Source organism: Pseudophryne corroboree, chromosome 6 (assembly GCF_028390025.1).
Source record: "Pseudophryne corroboree isolate aPseCor3 chromosome 6, aPseCor3.hap2, whole genome shotgun sequence".
Lineage (NCBI taxonomy): Eukaryota > Metazoa > Chordata > Amphibia > Anura > Myobatrachidae > Pseudophryne > Pseudophryne corroboree.
In genome coordinates, this window is record NC_086449.1 from 565980396 (window position 1) to 566003715 (window position 23320).

Sequence of the window (23320 nt, forward strand, 5' to 3'; positions counted from 1 at the left end):
TTGAATTAATTGTCTGTTAATTATCAATTATTTATCAATCAAGTCCAGGACACAATCTTTATCAATTATCAAATTATTCATTCATTTTTTTCATTTTTCTCTTTTTTTCATTTTTTTCATTCCTTCATTTTATTCATTTTTTTTTCATTTTTTTACATTTTTTTTTCCTTCATTTTTTTTCATTTATGCTTGCACTGTCTTTTATTGTAAAAAGTCAGCCAGCATCCAGCTCCTGTTGAGCCTTTCCATTAGAACAATACCAGTCCATACAACTAATTAGAAGACAGGATCCCACAATCCTTACCAATTCATATTCAGAATTCATTTTCCTGTCTCTCTCACAACGCTGGTCTCAAATTCCCACTTTTTCTCTTCACACACTCTCTCATCTGGAAATACAATTTCGGACTATTAACAGTTCTGATTCAATGTAAAGTACAGATAGCAGAAGAGGAATTTTCTTCTCCTTCAACAAACGGCCCACGGCCATACTACCCTGAATACGCCCGATCTTGTCCGATCTCGGAAGCTAAGCAGATATGGCCTGGTCAGTATTAGGAAGGGAAACCTCCTGAGAATACCAGGTGCAGTGGGCCATTTTCCAAGGAGAACATCTCCACCCTTCTCCTTTTTCTCTTTCTCTCTCTCTCTCTTCTTTTCCCTTTCTTTTCTTTTCTCTCTTTCCTTTCCCTCTTCTCTTCTTCATCTCCTCATCCGCAGTCAGACACCATCCCCAGATTTGACCATCATTTGCTGGCATTTCTTTGTCCCTTACTATAACAGATACAGTTATCCAAGGTATACCCATATATTTTCACCTACATAACGACCTTGTACCTCATTTGTTAAAAAGGTCAACAAGATCTTTTATTAAGAGTATCGTTGCTTGTCATTTTTCTATTTATTACATTTTTTATACAAGGATCAATTAAAGGTTAAGTTTTAATTACAATATCTCTATCTTTATCACACCTATACATTTTTCAAGAGTGCTCCCAAAAAAGGATTTTTGTCTTTTCTCTTTTTTCAATGTAGTTCATCTACAAATTTCTGGGAGCACCACCAATCGATAAGCAGTTCTAAATTTGTCTTGCTAAAGCCCAGTACTCACGGGCCGATCAAGGAGAGATGCGTGCTGAGCGAACCGCTCAGCACACATCTCTCCTGCCGCTCAGCACAGCGCGATCTGTGCTGAGCGTGCGGGGGGAGACGGGGGGGCCGCTCACTTCACCCAGCGGGTGAAGTGAGCGACCCGCTAGATTGGCCTGCATGCAGGCCAATCTAGCAGCGGCGATAGCGATGTGCGGGGCCGCGCATCGCTATCGCCGAAGGGGCTACACACGGAGCGATCCTGCCGATATTCTAAGCAATCTAGTCAGATTGCTTAGAATATCGCTCCGTGAGTACCCCCCTTAACTGCTCACATATTGGTTACCTTATCATCCCTATATTTACACACTTATATGATACTGGTGCGGATTCACACTCATCATAGTAGTACACTTTATCTCCATCTAAGGCTTAGTAAATAGATCCCTAAGTGACAGATCAGCCGCACAAACATATGGCAATTTATAGCACATCTATGAAACATTGCCACACAGCAGTGGCAGAAAAGAAAAGGGGTGCAAGATGGAGTCAGACCGCTTTTATATGTGTATGTGTATTGTGTACATGAAGTGAACAAAGCGCACTATGGTATAGCATACTGGATATCAGTACAAATAAATTAGACAGTATATTTTTTACTTTCTTCCACTGGCAACTCAGACCGCTTTTTACGTGAAGTGAACAAAGTGCACTGGGATACAGCGCCCTAGGGTACAAATTGCTTTTATATATGTACGTCAAGTGAACAAAACGCATTGGGGTACAGTTCACACAGGTTGTACAAACTTAAAATAATCTATTTTTTTTACTTCTACATATTTTTATTTTTTTTACTTTTTTCGCAACTGATAATACGGTCACACTGCTCATATATGAACACAGTGGGTGGGTTATGACCTTTCGGAGTCAGTGGAGCACCCAAGGCCAGCTCTACCATTAGGCAGCTTTAGGTGGCTGACTAGGGGCGCGGCCACTGGAGGGCACCACTGAATTCATCTAGCAAAACACTGAAGGATGGCCCTCATTCCGAGTTGTTCGCTCGGTAAAAATCTTCGCATCGCAGCGATTTTCCGCTTAATGCGCATGCGCAATGTCCGCACTGCGACTGCGCCAAGTAAATTTGCTATGCACTTAGTAATTTTACTCACGGCTTTTTCATCGTTCTGGCGATCGTAATGTGATTGACAGGAAATGGGTGTTACTGGGCGGAAACAGGCCGTTTTATGGGCGTGTGGGAAAAAACGCTACCGTTTCCGGAAAAAACGCAGGAGTGGCCGGAGAAACGGAGGAGTGTCTGTGCGAACGCTGGGTGTGTTTGTGACGTCAAACCAGGAACGACAAGCACTGAACTGATCGCAGATGCCGAGTAAGTCTGAAGCTACTCAGAAACTGCTACGAGGTGTGTAATCGCAATATTGCGATTACTTCGTTCGCAATTTTAAGATGCTAAGATTCACTCCCAGTAGGCGGCGGCTTAGCGTGAGCAACTCTGCTAAAATCGCTTTGCGAGCGAACAACTCGGAATGACCTCCGATGTCTCAGTATGCGGATTGGTAATGAACTTACAGATGGGGGAATGGAGCACAATAAGGAGCATACAATTAGTGTGCTATATATGTATATATACACCAGTGACGTGCGGTAGGGTGAGGTAGGTGAGACAGAGCCTTTCCTGTCATACTAACCTTTGTGCCAGAATTTTACTGTATAAGTATATGAAAAATACAAAGAATGTATCTTCTTTGCATTATTCTAATATTTTTAAATCCAAAACTCTGGAGTAAAAAGTCTATGGCAGGTGAGACAGTGCCCCACCTGCCTATCTTTTCCGCACATCTTTGATAAAAAAAAATCACTAAATTTCCAGGAGTTTATAATGCTGCACCTGTGTATAATGCACAGATGTATATACCACTGCACCTGTGTATAATGCCCAGATGTACCATTTGGCTCATATATTGCGTGTAAATCTGGCTCTGGTGCTAGTCAGTGCCTCCTCAGCTATTTACCTCAGGCACGTCCCTGGTACACATACAATTAAAGGGATGTAGATGGCATCCCAGTGGATGGGATGTTGGCATTCAGAATACTCGTGCAGGAATCCCAACAGCCTGAATGATACTATGCCGGGGATGATTAGGGTTAGGCTTGGGGAGGGAGAGTTAGGGTAAGGGGTAAGTAATTTCAAGGGTTAATAGTTTTCATTCAAAATGTCAGTATTATGGCAGTCAGGATGCTGCTGTCGGTATTCTGACCAGTGGCATCACGTACCCAACCCCAATATCCCCAGCAGACCCCATATACAGTATTATACAGTATATGAAAAATAGTTGGTACTCAAGGACTTTAAAAGTGAAAGTATATTGTGGACATAGGGCCTCATTCAGACCTGATCGGTGTTGTGCGAATTTGCACAGCAGCCGATCAGGTCTGAAGTGCGCATGCACCGGCGCCGCAGTGCGTCGGCGCATGGCTGACAGCCGACGGCTGTCGGAGCCCAGTGATGGCCTCTGCCTGATTGACAGGAAGAGGCGGTCGCTGGGCGGGAGGGGGCGGCACGGCGGCGTTATGCTGCCGTTTAGTGGGCGCAGTCTGGCCAACGCAGGCGTGGCCGGACCGTGCCGGGGTGGGCCGCGGTGGCTGAGTGATGTCACGAGCAGCTGCTGTGACCCGGGCAGCGACGAGTAGCTCCCGGCCAGCGCGCAGGAACTGCGCTGGCCGGGAGCTACTCCTGAAGTGCAAAGGATTCGCCGCTGTGCGGTGTTTTGCACTTCTGCGACGGGGGTCGGACCAGACATGCAGGGCGGACCAGCCCTGTGCTGGGCGTCCCCCAACATGTCAGTGTTCCTGATCAAAGTCTCAAAAGTTTGTGACTTGCTTACAAAGGGCCTAATTCAGATCTGATCGCAGCAGCAAATTTGTTAGCTAATGGGCAAAACCATGGGGGTAATTCCAAGTTGATCGCAGCAGGAATTTTGTAAGCAGATGGGCAAAACCATGTGCACTGCAGGGGGGGTAGATATAACATGTGCAGAGAGAGTTAGATTTGGGTGGGGTGTGTTCAATCTGAAATCTAAATTGCAGTGTAAAAATAAGACAGCCAGTATTTACCCTGCACAGAAACAAAATAACCCACCCAGATCTAACTCTTTCTGCACATGTTATATCTGCCTCCCCTGCAGTGCACATGGTTTTGCCCAACTGCTAACAAAATTCATGCTGCGAACAACTTGGAATTACCCCCCATGTGCAGTGTAGGGGTGGCAGATATAACATGTGCAGAGAGAGCTAGATTTGGGTGAGGGGTGTTCAAACTGAAATCTAAATTGCAGTGTAAAAATAAAGCAGCCACTATTTACCCTGCACAGAAACAATAACCCACCCAGATCTAACACTCTCTGCACATGTTATATCTTCCCCCCTCCCCCGCAGTGCACATGGTTTTGCCCATTAGCTAACAAATTTACTGCTGTGATCAGGGGGGGAGAGATGACACACAACAGTTAGACAGAAAAACAAGATGGCAGCAGCATTCATGACATTTTGGAAGGAAGGATTCGGTATGATATACCAATGGACAGGATGCTGGCAGTCAGAATACTGACAGCGGTATCTCGTCCATCTCAATCCCAACAGCCCAACAGAAAGTACTCTAACCCTCACCTGCCCCCTACCCTAAACCTCCCTTGTGGGTGCCTAACCCTAACCCTCCCAGGTGATGCCTAACACTTACCCTCCCAGGTGGTGCCTAACCCTCCCTTCCCCGCTGCCTAAACCTAAGCCAATTCCCACTTGGTGCCTAACCCTAACATCTCCTTGTAAGTATCTAACCCTTACCCCCCCCCCCGGTGCCTAACCATCCACTTCCTGTCCCTGCACCCTATCCCCCCTTCTAATGCCTAACCCTAACCACCCCACCCCCTTCCCCCCGACGGCAGGACATGAGTGCGTCCCGTTTAAAGAACATTCAGGATTCCAAGCATCTGTATTTTGACACCGGGATCCCGTCCGGTGGCATTTTAACTACATCCCATCAGGAAAGGAAAGTTACTGGAGGCCAGAGGAGGAGGTTACATAGGTCAAGGCGTGAGATGTTAAGTGCTTGGATAAGGGATTGGCGGTGAGAAAAGGACTGATCTTAAACATGTTTCAGAAATGGAAACAACAGGGATGGGATGTAATGCCACCCATGTTTGGTGGCCATGTGGGATGCCCGCCGAACTCTGACTTTTTTTAAAGGGGCAATCACTTACAAGGCAAAACCATGCCTTGTAAGAGATTGCCCCTTTAAAAAAAAACATCCGAGTTCGGCTGGCCGAACTCAGGCCCCAAGAATGAAATATAGATCGAATGTGCGGGGTGAAGGATAGGGAGGAGTTGTGGATGACACCCAAGCAGCAGATTTGAGAAATGGCCAGATGATGGAAGATGTTGTCAACAGACAGAGAGAGAAAGATTGAGGATGTAGCCCTGGAAGGGGGAAGATGATGAGTTCATTTTTGGCCATGTTTAACCATTTAATTTGCGATGTGCTGTCACTGTCATGGTCATCTATGCCACTGTGCCCTAATGCTCCATTCCCTGATGTTTAAGAGGAAATCCATTCTGCACATGTGCAGAACAGATTTCCCCTGGCCCCAGTAGTGATGTAGAGGTCTCTGACCACTGACATCACATGACAATTTTTGCATCCAGTCTACATTCTAGTACATTCGAGCATTTGAGCCTTGGAAAGTGATAAAGTGGAGAGAGATTAACTATCAATCAATCAATCAATCAATCAATCAATCAGCACCTGTCATTTTTCAAACAGCCTGTAACATGGCAGAAATTAGCTGATTTTCTGGTACTTTATCTCTCTCCAAGCTTTAATAAATATCCCACTATGTTTTTGAATAGATGTTTTAGACTTAAATAATAAACTAAGCAGACAACTTCTGATGACAACTTGAAGAAATTATATGGCAGTTACAGATTGTATTGAAGATCAAAGTAGCTGATAAGTTTTCCAAGTGAAAAGGTGTAAAGGGAAAAGGGAAGGGGCACATATATGAGAATGCCTAAAGGTAAAGGAAGTAGGGATGTGGGTGTGGGGGTTGGGGTTAGAGTTAGAAAACTGAAAATGAATGGTTAGTGAAATAGGAGGAGAACCAAGACAGGACAGATTCATGGAGACCAATGGAATGGAGAGTTTGAGGGAGAAACAAGTGATCAACTGTGTCAAAGGTAGAAGTTAGGTGAATAAATAATTCCCCATTTACATTTAATAGCGTCCTGCTCACTCACAAGAACCTGATCCCTGCATCCAAAATGTTGCTCTTTAGCCTCCCCTCAGAGCCTTAATCCAGCTCTGGTAGGAAGAGAGGGATGGGATAAATCAGAGATAGACAATCATCCCAAGGAGATTGGAGACAAAAGGAGGGACAGATATTGGGTGGTAGTTGGGGTGAAGTTAGGGCTGCTTGAGGATGAATGAAGCAAGTGTATGTCTGAGGAAGTAAGGGGCAGTATCAGATGAGCGGGAGAGGCTGAAGCTTTCCTTTGTTCTCTCTTCTTGGTTCAGTACGACATCCCAACTTTCATCACACAGTTTACTTCATACTCCAGCTAGGGACGGACATTGGGGTGAGGGCGTCCGTAGGCACAACAGTAACGCCTAATAATCTTGCCCAATTTTATTATCTTCGTTGATTGGATATAAGCTATCATTTGATGATAGTCAATTTAATAGAATAATAAAAAAGCCACTACGTAATTTTTATATTTTTAATTACTGTATGTATACATATTTACTACGTAGGACAGCTTAAAGGGGCAGTATGTGCATGTTCTACCCATTTACATGACATATGGTACAGCACAATGGAAATATTGTGCAGTGATCATAGGTGTTTCTATAATGGTCGGGGAGGGGGGGGGGGCAAATTGCACACACTGCACCCATACTTACCCCTCCGGAGTCCCGCGGCGGCCCTGCTGGGCAGTGCCCATTTCCGAGTGATTTGCACATGCACATTGGAGATGGCCCTGGGAACAAGGTGCGGGCGCCATGTTCCAGGAGACCTGCACATGCGCAGTAGACTCTACTAGCTTCTGGAGAAGAGGGGGACTGCAATGGAGGCTGCACGTAGGTCCCCTTCTCCCTTAAAATGCCCCTGGCGGTGACTGGTACATTTTGGGCTGACAGTACCAACACAAGCATCTAAGTGCCGCTTCTAGGCACATGCCTCATGTGCCTAATAGGAAATTCACCACTGACTCCAGCAGCTTTAAGCCCAATTCCTCTTCCTCACATCTCCATTCTTCCCATGTATCATCAGCAATCTCCATCTGCATTTACATATACTATGAGCAGTTACTACCAGCTTCTTAAATTCAGGTGCCCTCTCAGGTTAAACCCTAATTGCCATTACAAGTATAGCTTAAAACGAGGACCTACAGCACTGATTCCCAACCAGTATCATGGTACATTTGTCATGATATATACAGATGAATGAGTAGTTATAGGAGAAACATTTTTTAAACTAGTCTATAGTAAGTAATTACTTTTTTACATTTTGTGTTGAGAGTCATTCAACATCTTGTTTTTAATTTACTTAGATTTCTTCATTGACATGTTTTCTTTAATGTTGCCACACACAATTAATACAGCACAAGTCAGAAATGTGGAACAGTGCTAATGTAAAAAGCTAATGTCTAATATGGCAGAAAAATACAGGTGTAACAATAAATGTAACCCTATCAAAAAGTATAATAAAATGAACAATACTGTATAAAGTGAATTTCTACTTTGTATCACATCAATACCAATAATGTAATGACAAATATAATATGGGCATATCACTACACGTTTCAGCTTACTATAAGCTAGCCATCAAACATCAGACTCATAGGGGTATGTTAACTAACGTGCAGGTTTTAAGAAGTGGCGATGTTGTCTATGGCAACCAATCAGATTGTACTTTATCTAGCACCTTCTAGAATATAATAGCTAAAATCTAATTGGCTGCTATGGGGCAATGGCTCCACTTCTAAAAACTCACACTTTAGTAAATATACCTCTTAACACCCTGTCTGTGGTGTACTGATAGGACTAATGGAAGTATAGAGTCCACAATTGTAATAATAATGTATGGAACTACAAGACCCAACTCCACTTGTCTGTTTTTGAAGCTTTAGTAAATCTACCCAAAGGTATCTTGTTTCAAAATAGCTTTAGACCATTTTTTCTGTAATTTTAGTAACATTTTTTTTCAGTATATTTTAAAATGTACCTACCTTGGTAATGCCTGTTAGTATTATATATTGCCGCAATGACTAAATAAAAGTCGTTTTTTTACTGAGAAGTTTTGTGCAATATTATATTTAGTATGTGTACCATTTATAATACGTGTTCTCTGTCTAGCTTGGCTTATCACTTTCTTATCAAATATCCTTTCATGCAAGCTTCAGCCCAATCCGCCTACATTTGCATATATGCGTGATAGGTGCATACTCGGAGTATAGATAAGCCACGGTATTTGCACATGAGATTTGTACTTTAATTAATATCTGATTGATAAATGAACATATGCAAAATCACTTGATTAAACACAGTTAAAGCATATTTATCTGGAATGGCTGCTGCCTGAATATAGCAAACTGCGATAAAGTTCAAGTGTGTTTTATTTTTGTATAATGGCAGTTTTTAATCAACCAGATAAACTGTCTTTGTTTACTGTCTCTTTTTTTTTTTATAGTTTTGCTTTAAGAATGTTATGTTGTCAGGTCCTAATGTTTTTAGTTCAAACTGCAAGTGTTGTCCCTGTGATTAAACTAAACACTTCTTATGACCATACTGATATTAAACAATGTGATAGTCTGGTTCATGGCTTCTTTAGATTGTAAAGCTGAAAAGGCTCCTTATTATCAGGATTATGGAAGCACATTGGGACATGGAGAGAAAGTGATTAATCAAAACTTTTGTTCCATTTCTGTGTCAGCAGACATCCGTGTGCATATGACAATGGCAGATTTTGACAAAATGTATGCAGTGCTCTTCCTCTGATTGTAGATATGATGAATGTGCCATATAGATGACCCATATACAAGGCAACATGTAAATATTCAGGACCTTCTTTTGTTCACATTGAACAATGACTGTCATTAAAAAAGACTTGGTTTGCCAATATGTCCCTTTGTAAAGATGCAGGGCTGTTCCTGATTGGTCACCAGGACACATCCTTATGCCTTTGATAGCAGTGACATGGAAGATGTATTGGTCAAAGTGCTTCCACTCAGCACCACTGCTGAGATGTAACGAAAATCACAGTGACCCAAACAGACCTGTACTCAAACAATGTCGCACCAACCAAAGACAACATATTGAGAAGAAAAATGCTTGTAAACGGTGTGTGCTAGAAGATGTATTGGCCAGACGGCCATAGGGCAATCTTTGAACTATTGAAGTCTTTAGAAATATAGACTAGTTTAGCAACAATACTTACAAACCTAATTAATCATGCGTAGATGGTTATTTTCCATTTTTACATACTGCATCATTTCAATGTTACAATAGACTTGTCAGGTCTGGATAAGTGACCATTATACAGGTGCAGCATAATGACATCGGACTTTGCATATATATTTTAGTATGGTGAAAAAGATGTCATTCCATCAACTAGTGCAGTAGCGTGTTTATATTGTTCTATACCGTGCCTGCTGTGTACCCTTGTGTAATACATTAGTAATACTAAAACGCAAGGTCTACATTTTTTCAATCGCTGTCAAATGCACATAGTCATATTGTGTTGTAAACAGTCAACGTGTTATTACATCATAAACTGAAATTTGAAACTGATCATAAAACTATTACATGCCTCAAAGAAACACCAGGGGTCATTTTATGACCCCAAAATGTACTAATCCGTGTTTCCAAAAACAGGTGCATGATGTTGCAAACTGTTATTTACACAAATGGACCCATTAGTAAATTGCCTCTCAGAAATAAAAATGGCGGTAACTCAGGACACCTGTTCTGCAGTAATGCAGCTGGCACAGGGAAGGCTGTATAGCTTAAAGGCAGTGTACCTGTTCCACGCATAGGGGGTCATTCCGAGTTGTTCGCTCGTTATTTTTTTCTCGCAACGGAGCGATTAGTCGCTAATGCGCATGCGCAATGTCCGCAGTGCGACTGCGCCAAGTAAATTTGCTATACAGTTAGGTATTTTACTAACGGCATTACAAGGTTTTTTCTTCGTTTTGGTGATCGTAATGTGATTGACAGGAAGTGGGTGTTTCTGCGCGGAAACTGGCCGTTTTATGGGTGTGTGCGAAAAAACGCTACCGTTTCTGGGAAAAACGCGGGAGTGGCTGGAGAAACGGAGGAGTGTCTGGCCGAACGCTGGGTGTGTTTGTGACGTCAAACCAGGAACGAAACTGACTGAACTGATCGCAGATGCCGAGTAAGTCTGGAGCTACTCAGAAACTGCTAAGAAGTGTCTATTCGCAATTCTGCTAATCTTTCGTTCGCAATTTTGATAAGCTAAGATTCACTCCCAGTAGGCGGCGGCTTAGCGTGTGCAAAGCTGCTAAAAGCAGCTTGCGAGCGAACAACTCGGAATGACCCCCATAGTTGCCACTGGTTTGTGCAGTAATGCAAATGAGTTTTTAGATGAGGTAAGGAAAAATAACAATATAGCCACACCCACATTGTCACATGACCATTATTCCTCTTGTGATGTGGCAGTGCCCCCCGCTGTTCGAAGTTCACACTGGAAAAGTGAGAAATAGCCAGGGGTGGATTGGGATGGAAAACCAGCCCGGGAAATTTATGAAAGCAGTCCTAATGGAGGTGTGGTCTGATGAGGGGGTGGAGTCTGTTCAGGGGGTGCGGGATCCCTCCTTATAGGGCCTGATTGTATGCAAATGCGGATTTCCTTGTGTCTTTGCTGGTGCTGTGTCTGAAACCAAGGGCAGATTGGGAACTAAAAGTGGCCCTATACTATTTTGTAGAAGTGGCCCAACAAGCACAAGAGGTACAGTAGAACATATAACATACTGTACCATGTAACCATGGCAGCATCACTGGATGGCAGAGTTGCTGTACTGTAGAGATGGAATAACAGAATGAATGGGGACAATGCAATGTACAGAGTGCGGTGGGTTGCCTGTCATATGTCGGCTGGGGCCACATGACAACACATAAAACAGGCCCCATAGACACATCGGCCTACCAGGATTCTTCATGGTGAGCCCTATGACCAACCCGCCCCTGGAAATTGCCTAATGAGATGAAGAGGCTGCAGTTTTAGTTGTAGTGCCTGGCTGCCTGAAAAGGGGCAGGGCCATTTTGTCTGCAGGAAAATTTTGGGACTCATTTGAGAATTGTAATGGGATTTATGAGAGGCTTTTATATAGCAGACACAAAGCAATGTATTGGAAAGCTTCATTATGGGCAGGACAACTGGGGGCCTCACAGATTTGCCCCACCTCCACCCTTTCCCAAGAGAGCCATGACAGCAATGATTCTGCAGAATCCTAATCCTCTGGTAAGGATAAATATTAGGAGTCCTTCTACTTTACGGCATGTATTACTTTTAAGAAATGCAAATGTATACTATTTGAGGGTGGAGACTTGAGAGCAGAGTGGGTGATGGACAGCACTGCTGCAATCAGACCATCCGTCACCCTCTGGCTCACACCCTCTGTGACTGGATGGCATCCTCTGACATGACTCGATGACCTGACTGCAGGACATTTTATAGCAGGGGCCTCCACAAACCGACCCTGCATGTAATTAAGACATTCCTTATATCACTTCAGTTATTATTAATTTAGGCTAAACCAACCAGAATTTTAAAAAGGAAAGCAGAAAAGGTTTATTAAGTCAAAGGTGTATCTATATGGTGGTACGAGGTGGATCTTTTATGCAATATTTACACTTTTTCACAGCAGGAGTGTGAATGGATGTTTAGGGGACAGTCTAGACACAAAACATCCATGCACACTCCTTACGAGGGGTGTACTACGACATACCGGCACTCAGGATCTCGGCACCAAGCATACCAGCGCCGGGATCCTGACAGCCGGAATGTCGGCAGTGGGGCAAGCGCAAAATATCCCCTTGTGGGCTCGCTGCTCTCGCCACGCTGTGGATACCCCAAGAGGGAGAATAGTTGTTGGTATCCCGGCGGTCGGGTTCCCGGCACCGGGATGCAGAGTGCTGGGATGCCAACAGCCAGGATATCGAATGCCTCCCTATGTACTGGTGTACTACGATATACCGGCGCTCGGGGTGTTCAATATCAAACCATTATGCAATACAAAACCATTATGTAGTACAAAACCATTAGGTAGTACCAAACCATTATGCAGTACCAAACCATTATGCAATACCAAACCATAATGTAGTAGCAAACCATTATGCAATACCAAACCATTATGTAGTACCAAACCATTATGCAGTACCAAACCATTATGCAGTACCAAACAGTTATGCAATACCAAACCATTATGTAGTAGCAAACCATTATGCAGTACCAAACCATTATGTAGTACCAAACCATTATGCAATACAAAACCATTATGTAGTACCAAACCATTATGTAGTACCAAACCATTATGTAGTACAAAACCATTATGTAGTACCAAACCATTATGCAGTACCAAACCATTATGTAGTACCAAACCATTATGCAATACCGAACCATTATGTAGTACCAAACCATTATGCAATACCAACCCATTATGTAGTACCAAACCATTATGTAGTACCAAACCTTTATGCAATACCAAACCATTATGCAATACCAACCCATTATGCAGTACCAAACCATTATGTAGTACCAAACCATTATGCAATACCAACCCATTATGCAGTACCAAACCATTATGTAGTACCAAACCATTATGTAGTACAAAACCATTATGTAGTACCAAACCATTATGCAGTACCAAACCATTATGTAGTACCAAACCATTATGCAATACCGAACCATTATGTAGTACCAAACCATTATGCAATACCAAACCATTATGTAGTACCAAATCTTTATGCAATACCAAACCATTATGCAATACCAAACCATTATGTAGTACCAAACCATTATGTAGTACCAAACCATTATGCAGTACCAAACCATTATGCAATACCAAACCATTATGTAGTAGCAAACCATTATGCAATACCAAACCATTATGTAGTACCAAACCTTTATGCAGTACCAAACCATTATGCAGTACCAAACAGTTATGCAATACCAAACCATTATGTAGTAGCAAACCATTATGCAGTACCAAACCATTATGTAGTACCAAACCATTATGCAATACAAAACCATTATGCAGTACCAAACCATTATGTAGTACCAAACCATTATGTAGTACAAAACCATTATGTAGTACCAAACCATTATGCAGTACCAAACCATTATGTAGTACCAAACCATTATGCAATACCGAACCATTATGTAGTACCAAACCATTATGCAATACCAACCCATTATGCAGTACCAAACCATTATGTAGTACCAAACCTTTATGCAATACCAAACCATTATGCAATACCAAACCATTATGTAGTACCAAACCATTATGTAGTACCAAACCATTATGCAGTACCAAACTATTATGCAGTACCGATCCATTTGCTTTGTAAATGACACCCACAGTATCAGCTATCCCCCTCCTCCATGTAGCAACCTGTATACATAGCAGCACTTGCAAGACACTGCTACTGTATGTGACAGCCTTGCTTTCTCATTACAAGGTAAAAACCTTGTATTGACATAGTTAAAATGGCAATATAATTAATGTCAGCAATTTAAAAAATGTCGACATGGAAAAAATGTGGTAACATTGTCAAAATGTCAACATTTGTATTAGGCTTGGGGAAGCCCTAGTATAAAGGTTACTATTATGGTTACCATTAGGGGTATTGTTAGTGTTAGGGATACACATACATACAAGCACAGTGTCGACATAACAACCATGTTGACATTCTCTTACTAGGCTCTGGACAGACCCTAGCCTAGTCAGAGAGGAGGAGCAAGAGGACCTGGACCTCTGGAAACGGAGTAAGTATGGGTGCGGGGGATGGAGGGGGCAGAGCGGTGGTGGGGTAGGACGGAGCAGCGGGCAAACACATAGGTGACCCGGTATACACTGTATCAGGTCCCTTTATTAGTCTTATAATAGTATAACTAACCAAGTTAATATATGCCTTAAAAGCCAGTTTTTAGATGTGAGTTATTTTTTAACTATGTTCAACATCAAAGCAGTTCCATATTTATTGAAGTACCATAAAGAATGCCACAAACACTAACATACAGTACATGATATATACAATCTCTGCTGCTAGGTTTTATGTAGTACATTAGATTCTATTGCATCACTACTTTACAAACCGTACTGACAAGGTGCACAAACCAGCACATCATTTGAATATCTTCACTCAACACCTGATTGCGTGTTGCTTATCTGGAGTCATGCTTGTTATATTATCTTTGTACACTGAAGTAGGTTATTTGCAGAAAGCAGCTGCTTATACAATGGTCAACGTACATTAAATGTAGAATACATGCCCTGGATACACTACGTTGTATACTTTGTAGGATGATTTGATCTTGTGTGACCAAAGTTGTATGTATTGTGTGAGGCTAGAGGTATACATTATAAAGGGTGTGGCAGGATACTCCTACACTCAAAACGTGTATAATCATAAAGAAATCCATGTGATTTAAAAATCAAAATTACACCTAATTTTTGCACTACTAGTATTTACCGGCAGGGTATGTGACTGACTTAAGGGCCCCATACACCAGAACGATCATGCCCGATTTCATCCAATTTCGGGCATTCGGGCCGATATATCGGGTGAAATCGGGCATTTTGGAGGTGTTTCCGATCCAATGCGCGTTCCCGTGAGGGTCGGATCGGCTCCCCTAGATCGTTAGTGCTGGACTCGTGATATGTCGGTTCTCGCAGGCATGGCTGGGATCGCATACAATATATCGCATGCAAAATGTACCAAATCGTATGGAATCGTATGGAACCAATCCCAGGAAGCTCCCGGGAGAGTTCAAGGAAAATCGCCTCCGACTTCAGCCTCAGACATATCATTGTAATGTATGGGGCCCTTTAGGTCCTGATTCAGAGATGTCCTGTACGTAATGCTGATATTTAAGGAGCAGAGCGATGAGCAGGCACCAAGGTACCTTAGCGCAGTGAGGATTTCTGCGTATCATGAATGACAGTCAGGGACCATTTGGGGACAGTTACAGGGAGTGGCAGCAAAAATGCAGGCACAGTTCCATACTCATTCTGCGCAATCTGAGGGTTACTCAGATGATTGATTATTGCAGCATCTGCGACCACCGCTGCGTGTGTGTACACAGTTGCTTGAATTTGCAATGCTGCCGGTGGACTTCTCATTCCATTTCCAGACGGCTACAGCATTAGCATATTTTTGCATATTAGCTGCATACAAATTCACATCTGTGAATGCATTTGTGTAGTTCTCTGAATCAGGCCCTTACCGCTATACTATTCTGTCAATCCAGTCCATGGAATTAATGTTAGTAAGTTTTCTAAGAGACCTAGCACTTTTTCTACCAGTGTCATATGCGTTGGGTATTGTATGCCGGAATTCGGGATGCTGGCAGTTAGAAGACCGACTGCGGCATCAGTAGCGTAATTTCATCCCAGGCACACGGATGCAAGATAGATTTTGGTGCTCCCCCTAAAACACACACACACACACACACACACACACACACACACACACACACACACACACACGGGGATATGGACTGGAGGGGATATGGTGGCATACACTGTGGCCTGGGGGGATGGGTGACATGGTGAAATTCATACTGGGGCTTGGGGGGACATGGAGACATACACCTTAGGGACTGTGAAGAAGTGGAGACATACACACTGAGGCCTGGAGGGGTGGGGATGACATATTGACATTGATACTGGGGCCTGGGGGTACATAGTGATGCACACACTGGGGCCTGGGGGGGACATGGAGACATACACACTGAGGCCTGGGGGGGACAGGATGACACACACTGCATCCTGAGGAGGGAGGGCTGACATGGTGTCATTCATACTGGGGACTGGGAGTCCATAGAGACACATATACATGGTCGTGAGACACAAAAACGCGCCCGCGCGCACACACACACACCCACACACATACTGGACACACACACAAATACACTGTATACACTGCAGTTAGGGTGGGTGGGGAGGCATCTATATACCTGTATAAACAATGAGGTAGAGGAGCAGAGCAGGTGGTAGGGTGTGTGTGTGTGTGTGTGTGTGTGTGTGTGTGTGTGTGTGTGTGTGTGTGTGTGGGGTGGGGGGGTGTAGCATATGAATAGGCAGAGCACTACCTGGTATGGAAATAGAGATCAGGGCCAGGGTCCTCTATCCGGTTCCCGCAGAATTTGGCCATCTGTTATTACTGAATGGTGATGTATGCACCCGTTGGTGCTCCCTGTGTGTGCTGAGTGACTCAGAGCTGTCCCGTTGTCTGGATTCGGGAGAAAGGTGATGGGCGGGCCGTGTAATCAATCACTACCGGTACCCGCCTCCACTCCCCTGTAGGCAATCCCAGCTTCTGCTCCGCCCATAGCACGCCCCCTCATGCAGGCACCACCACCAATCACCATGGCGTTCCGGGTGATCGGCACTGCAGTGCAGCACACCTCCATTCCGCCCATGCCCATAAGGCTGCCGTACAGCTGCTCAGCCTCCGCCGCTTTCATAAAGTTTGCTGTGGCATAGGGGGGCGGAGGAAGTCGGGACAATGGAGGAGGTGCCTCCTTCAGGACTGGAGCTGGCGGAAACCGACTCCATTATCTCCATTACTTCCACCCCTGCACGGCATCCCGATGCTTAGAATCCCGACAGGGGCAAGGCAAGTATACTTACCTTCCCCATATGCCCCCAACCCTAACCCTCCCTGTCCACAGCCTAAACCTAAATCCCCCCCCCCCCCCCCACAAAGCCTAACACCAACCCTCCCTGGTGGTGCCTACACCTAACCCGCAGTCTAAACCTAACCATCCCCCCCACAATCTAAACCATAGGTCTGCAAACTCAGTCCTCATTACCCCACACAGTGCATGTTTTGCAGGTAACCCAGCAGGTGCACAGGTGTATTCATTGCTCACAGACACATTTTAGGTGCAGGTGGAGTTAATTATTTCATTTGTGATTCTGTGAGGAGACCTGGAAAACATGCACTGTGTGGGGTAATGAGGACCGAGTTTGCAGACATATGGTCAAAACCTAACCTTCCCCCCCCCCCCCTTCCCGCCTGCAGCTTACCTGAGCGCAGCTACGCTAAACATTCATTCGGGATCCCAGCGGTCTGGATTCCAGCACTGGGATTGTGATCCTTGGCGGGATGCCAGCACTGGCATTCTGATCAGTGTTAGGATTCCAGTGTCGGTATTGCGACTGACGGGATCCCGACTGACGGGATCCTGACCAGATCCCGTGTCATACAATTAGCTTATCCTTTGAGTACTAAGGATTGGGTTATAGGACTTATCATCACAAATTATTTTAAAGGTCTTAAGGTCCATACACATGGAGCGATATAGCTGAGCGATTTTGACACTATAGTCAAAATTGCTCAGAAAGTTAGTGCATATCGCTCTGTGTGTATAGTGATGCCCGTCCCCGCCAGGTCGCTATCGCTGCTAAAAATAGACTATGCAGGCAAGTCAATTTTGGCTAGGTCGCTGGAAAAGAAAAAGCATCCCCTTGCTTACTTGCTTAAATGAGTTAGCCAAAATCGCCTATAGCCAAAATCGCTGGAAAAGTTAGTCAAAATCTCCTACTGCCAGTTCAAGGGAAAACGCACAGTCAAAATCTGTCATAGTTAAAATCTCTCTGTGTGTATGCACCTTTAGGAGGACATTTACTGAGCAGTGATAAGAGCGGAGAAGTGAGCCAGTGGAGAGGTTGCTCCATCAACCTATCAGCAGCTCTGTATAATGTTATAGTATGCAAATTGTAGATGTTACTTCAGTGCTGATTGGTTGCCATGGGCAACTTCTACACTGGCTCACTTCTCAGCTCTTAACACTGCTTAGTAAATGTCCCCTTAGACTTTAATAAAGTGCCTAAGTGGAAGGCCCATAAAGTTTATTGGCACCACATTAAAAAACGTATTATTAATTATATGTATTTTATGGAGATTCATATTGCTTTAACTAATCTTTCTACTGCGAGATTCTAATGTATCTGGGATTAATTGATCCTTGTGCCCTGGGAAGCCCCTTTGTCACAATGCTTATTTTATATTCTCATCTCATTATCATTTAGATCTGATATGTTTAGTATGAATATATTATTCATATATCCGAAATGAAATGGTATGCTCTTCGGTAGCCAGTGACCTGCTCCGTTCTTTACCTGAACCCTCTGGCACTCTTTCTTCATTTGATCCCACAAATGAAGATGAAGTATCATCACTCTTCTCATCCTGCTTTTCCACTACCTCTCCTCTTGATCCTTTACCCTCACAAATAAGTAAAGCTCTGTCTCTGGTGCTCATCCCTACCTTAACTAACATCTGTAATCTCTCTCTCTCTACTGCTATTTTTCCTTCACTCTTCAAGCATGCAGTGATTACTCCCATTTTAAAGAAACAAAATTCTGACCCTAATGCTCTCTCAAACTACCGCCCTATCTCTCAGCTCCCTTGTCTCTCTAAGCTACTTGAGAGACTTGCCTACACTCGACTCACACACTTTTTTAACTCATACACTTTATTAGACCCACTTCAGTCAGGCTTCCCTTCCCAACACTCCACAGAGACAGCACTGACTAAAGTGGTTAATGATTTGGTCACTACGAAGTCTAAAGGCCATTACTCACTACTTATTCTTCTAGATCTATCTGCTGCATTTGACACTGTAGACCACTCTCTTCTCATACAGACACTACAATCCCTAGGTCTTAAAGACACAGCCCTTTCTTGGTTCCTATCCTACCTATCTAATCACTCCTTCAGTGTTCGCTTCTCTGAATCTACCTCCTCTTCGCTACCTCTTTCAGTTGGAGTACCGCAAGGCTCAGTCTTGGGTCCTCTGCTTTTCTCTATCTATACCTCATCTCTTGGTAAACTAATCAGCTCTTTTGGTTTTCAGTATCATCTGTACGCAGATGATACTCAAATCTACCTATCCTCACCTGACTTGTCCCTATCTGTACTGGACCGTGTCACTGAATGCCTTTCTGCCATTTCATTCTGGATGACATCTCGCCACCTCAAACTGAATATTTCAAAGACAGAGTTAATTATATTTCCACCGGCCAATAGTAGGTACCAACCTGATATCTCTATCACTGTTGAAAACTCAACTATCTACCCTACCCCACAAGCTCGCTGCCTAGGTGTCATCCTTGACTCTGATCTGTCCTTTGTTCCCCACATTCAATCTGTCTCAAGATCATGTTACATGCATCTAAAAAACATATCCAAAATACGACCATACCTTACACAAGATAATCCCGAATTTGCTCCGGGAACTAACCCAGTCCACTTTTCACAGTGGGCACTGTCAGGCTTGTTCAGGGTGGGCCAGATGGTATCGTCGGCAGGAGTTAAACAGTTCTCGGAGCTTAGGACAAATTGGGACATCCCCCAACAGGATTTCTGGAAATTCCTGCAAATAAGGCATTTCTTGACATCTAGCTCTAGACTACAGGAAGCTGCCAGGGAGATGACACTCTTCGAAAAACTTTGTGTCGCCACCCAAGACCCGACTCATACTATTTCCACTCTCTACAAGATTCTCGGCCAGGCCCTGGCCTCTGAAACTCCTTCTTACACAATAGCCTGGGAAAGAGACCTGGGCATCTCTTTGTCGCGTAAAGACTGGGAGAAAATATGCCTAAAAACCCACACAAGCTCCGTCTGTGTCCAAATAAGAGAAACTCAATATAAAGTCATGACAAGATGGTACAGACACCCCTCCCTACTCCACGCTATGTATCCCGCCTCGTCGGCACTCTGTTGGCGCTGCTCCTCCCCTTCTGGCACCCTTCTACATATTTGGTGGACCTGTCCACTGATACAGCCTTTTTGGCAGGAAGTTATACGCACCTCCCAATTCATACTCAAAACCCAAATCCCACATGACCCGGCATTCTGGCTAATCAATCATTCAACAATCCCGCTATCTCAACACAAACACTCCTTATTGCGGCACTTAAGCAATGCAGCACGCGCTGTGATTCCAGCCAGGTGGAGGTCCCAAACTCCGCCCACGAAGCGTACATGGTTCACTAAGCTGAACTACTTCATGAGAATGGAGGATCTGTTCCTCTCATCGATAGGCAAATCTAGTGAATTCGAAGCCACATGGGCCCCCTGGTTGGAATACAAGACCTCCCCAACATACCTGGCCACTCCCTTGGAAAGCAACTGAATTCTCCTTTGGAACAACCCTGCACCTTATTAGTGGTAATTCCCCCCCCCCCCCTCTGTCCTTATCTTACCCTATCCCCTTCTTGTCCCACACTTTTTTCTTCTTCTAGCTAATCGCCCTTAGGCGCCCCCTATTCTTTGACTTCTTTCTTAGTCTAATACCCTATATATATTCCAGGATGAGAGCACCTTCAAAGAAATGGGATATACTTACTTTATACGCTATTGAGCATATGTCCCCCCCCCCCCCTAATTTAGCTTTTCACCACCACAAGGTTGTTTAATCTTTCCAGTAACATATGTACAATGCGAATGTCAGCTACCAAATGTGCTCTGTTGTTACTGATACTTCTATCTGTTTGTATATTTGGGAGTGCTCTCCCCCTATCTGTTAATGCAACTAAAACCTCTAATAAAAACTGATTATACAAAAAAAACCTTACACAAGACACTGCTAAACTCTAATCCACGCTCTCATTATCTCCCGCATTGAAATTGTAATAGTCTCCTAACTGGTCTTCCCAAAACGAGACTCTCACCACTACAATACATTCTGAGTGCAGCGGAGAGGCTTATCTTCCTCGCTAGACGTTCATCGTCTGCAGATCCACTCTGTCAGTCCCTCCATTGGTTACCTGTACTCTACCGCATTCAATATAAAATACTTTTACTCACACACAAGGCCATTTACCAAACTACACCAACGTACATCACTTCGCTTATCTCAAAATATCTCCCAACCCGACCTCTTCGCTTTTCACAAGACCTGCGTCTCTCATCCACACTCATTACTCGCTCCCACTCACGATTGCAGGACTTTCATCGGGCTGCACCCACTATGTGGAATGCCCTACCACGCACAATAAGACTCTCCTCTAGTCTCCAAACCTTCAAGCGTTCCCTGAAAACTCACCTCTTCAGGCAAGCATATCAAATTCCAGAACCGCCCACATAACTTTCATAAACCTTCCTATCAAATTGCATCCACTCTGTACAGTCCACACATATCCTCACATGTCTTCTCATTCTATGCAATAGATAGGCATATGTACACAAGGAAAGGTGCTATTTCCCTATAGATTGTAAGCTTGTGAGCAGGGCCTTCCTACCTCTATGACTGTTTGTTATCACCCATTTTGTTATTGTTATTTCAAATTGTAAAGCGCAACGGAATTTGCTGCGCTATATAAGAAACTGTTAATAAATAATAAATATATACCATGTATTTTTTTATTCATATACTATGTGGATGTCATTTGTAAATGTTCATGTGCTTCTACTTTTAAATATGTGAATTTCAAAGCAAGGAAGCACAGTGGTTGTATATGATGTGTTTGTTTCTTGAATGCATATGACATATCAACATACCAGGCAAGCAAAGAGAGACATTTCAGCATTAGAAAAAACACTGGCTAATGGAAATCATTGCAAGCTTTCAAGACACTTATAGGCCCTACACACATGCCGATTTTTTGAAAGATACGAACGATCTCGTTCATAAATGAACGAGAACGCGTTCATATCTTTCAGTGTGGAGGCTCCAGCGATGAATGATGCGAGGCCCCGCGCTCATTCATCGCTGGTCCCTCGTCGGCTGTGCATGCAGGCCAATATGGACGATCTCGTCCATATTTGCCTGCACGTCTATGGAGCCGGGTGACGGGGGGAGTGAAGAAACTTCACTCCCCCCGTCACTGCCCCCCCGCCGCCGGGTCGCCCGTCGGCCGTATCGGCCGTCGGGCACCTCGGCGGCACATCGCCATATGTGTAGGGCCCATAAGGTCTCTTTATCAAGAGTATCAGGAATGCTTGGATCTAATTAGGTCACAACCAGTTTAGCACCACTTCCCCAGACGTGTTCAGTCTAACGAGGTACTGGTCTTTGCCAGGGACTCCCGCTATGAATTCTAGGCTTTGCTGGTAGGCTGTACTGGTCATGGCCCTTTGGGTAGGAACCAGCAGGGACCAGATAAAGAGGAAACTGCAGTTTGAGGCAAAATATCCAGATTACACAATGGGGTGCAAGAAGACACTAGGTAGTTCAGATAATGAAAAGAGATAATGCACCACATACAGCGTTAGAATATATTTTTTATTTATATCTATCTACAGTCTATCTATCTATCTATCTATCTATCTATCTATCTATCTATCTATCTATCTTAACAAAAAATTTGATCACCCCAAAAGAATCATTTAACTTGTGTGCACCAGAAGGATATCCATAGAAGAGGCATAGAAATGGCACTCTAATGAGTCAAGCACGAAGGGCCTACCGAGGGAATGCAGTCATAGGGGCCCATCATAGAGGCTTGGCCAACCATTAGAGAGTGCATGGTCTTGGCCCCTTGATTAGTATATATAGTAAATACTGCTAGTGAAGGCATGATAATGTATCAGATTGATAACAGCAATGCACAGTAGACCATACCCCATGGTCCTGTTCAGTATAATGTAACATATGTATAATGTATAATTCAAGTGCGCAATCTGGAAGCTGACCCCTAGAGGAGAGGTTGGGCCCCCAGGCAGTATGGCCTACTGGTGGTTTCTTTTGTACCCCTGTGGGACAGTTTGACCATAGCTGTGAGGCAGGGGGCACTAGGAGTCTGGAGGTGCAGAGCATTGGTGGGCAGGAAAGCTCAAAGTGGTGGTAATATAATAGACTACAGGTATACTTGGAGATACAAAGACTCCACGGAGAACAGATATGTCAGATATTATTAGGGAAAATCAAGATCTGGTACTCGAGCAGCATCCCAAGCAAGTTTA

General features: G+C 43.8%; 1 pseudogene; it reads left to right on the forward strand.

Annotated features, from left to right (window-relative positions):
• Positions 1–478: 478 nt before the first annotated feature.
• LOC134936919 (5S ribosomal RNA) lies at positions 479–596 on the forward strand (annotated as a pseudogene).
• The last annotated feature ends 22724 nt before the right edge of the window (positions 597–23320 follow it).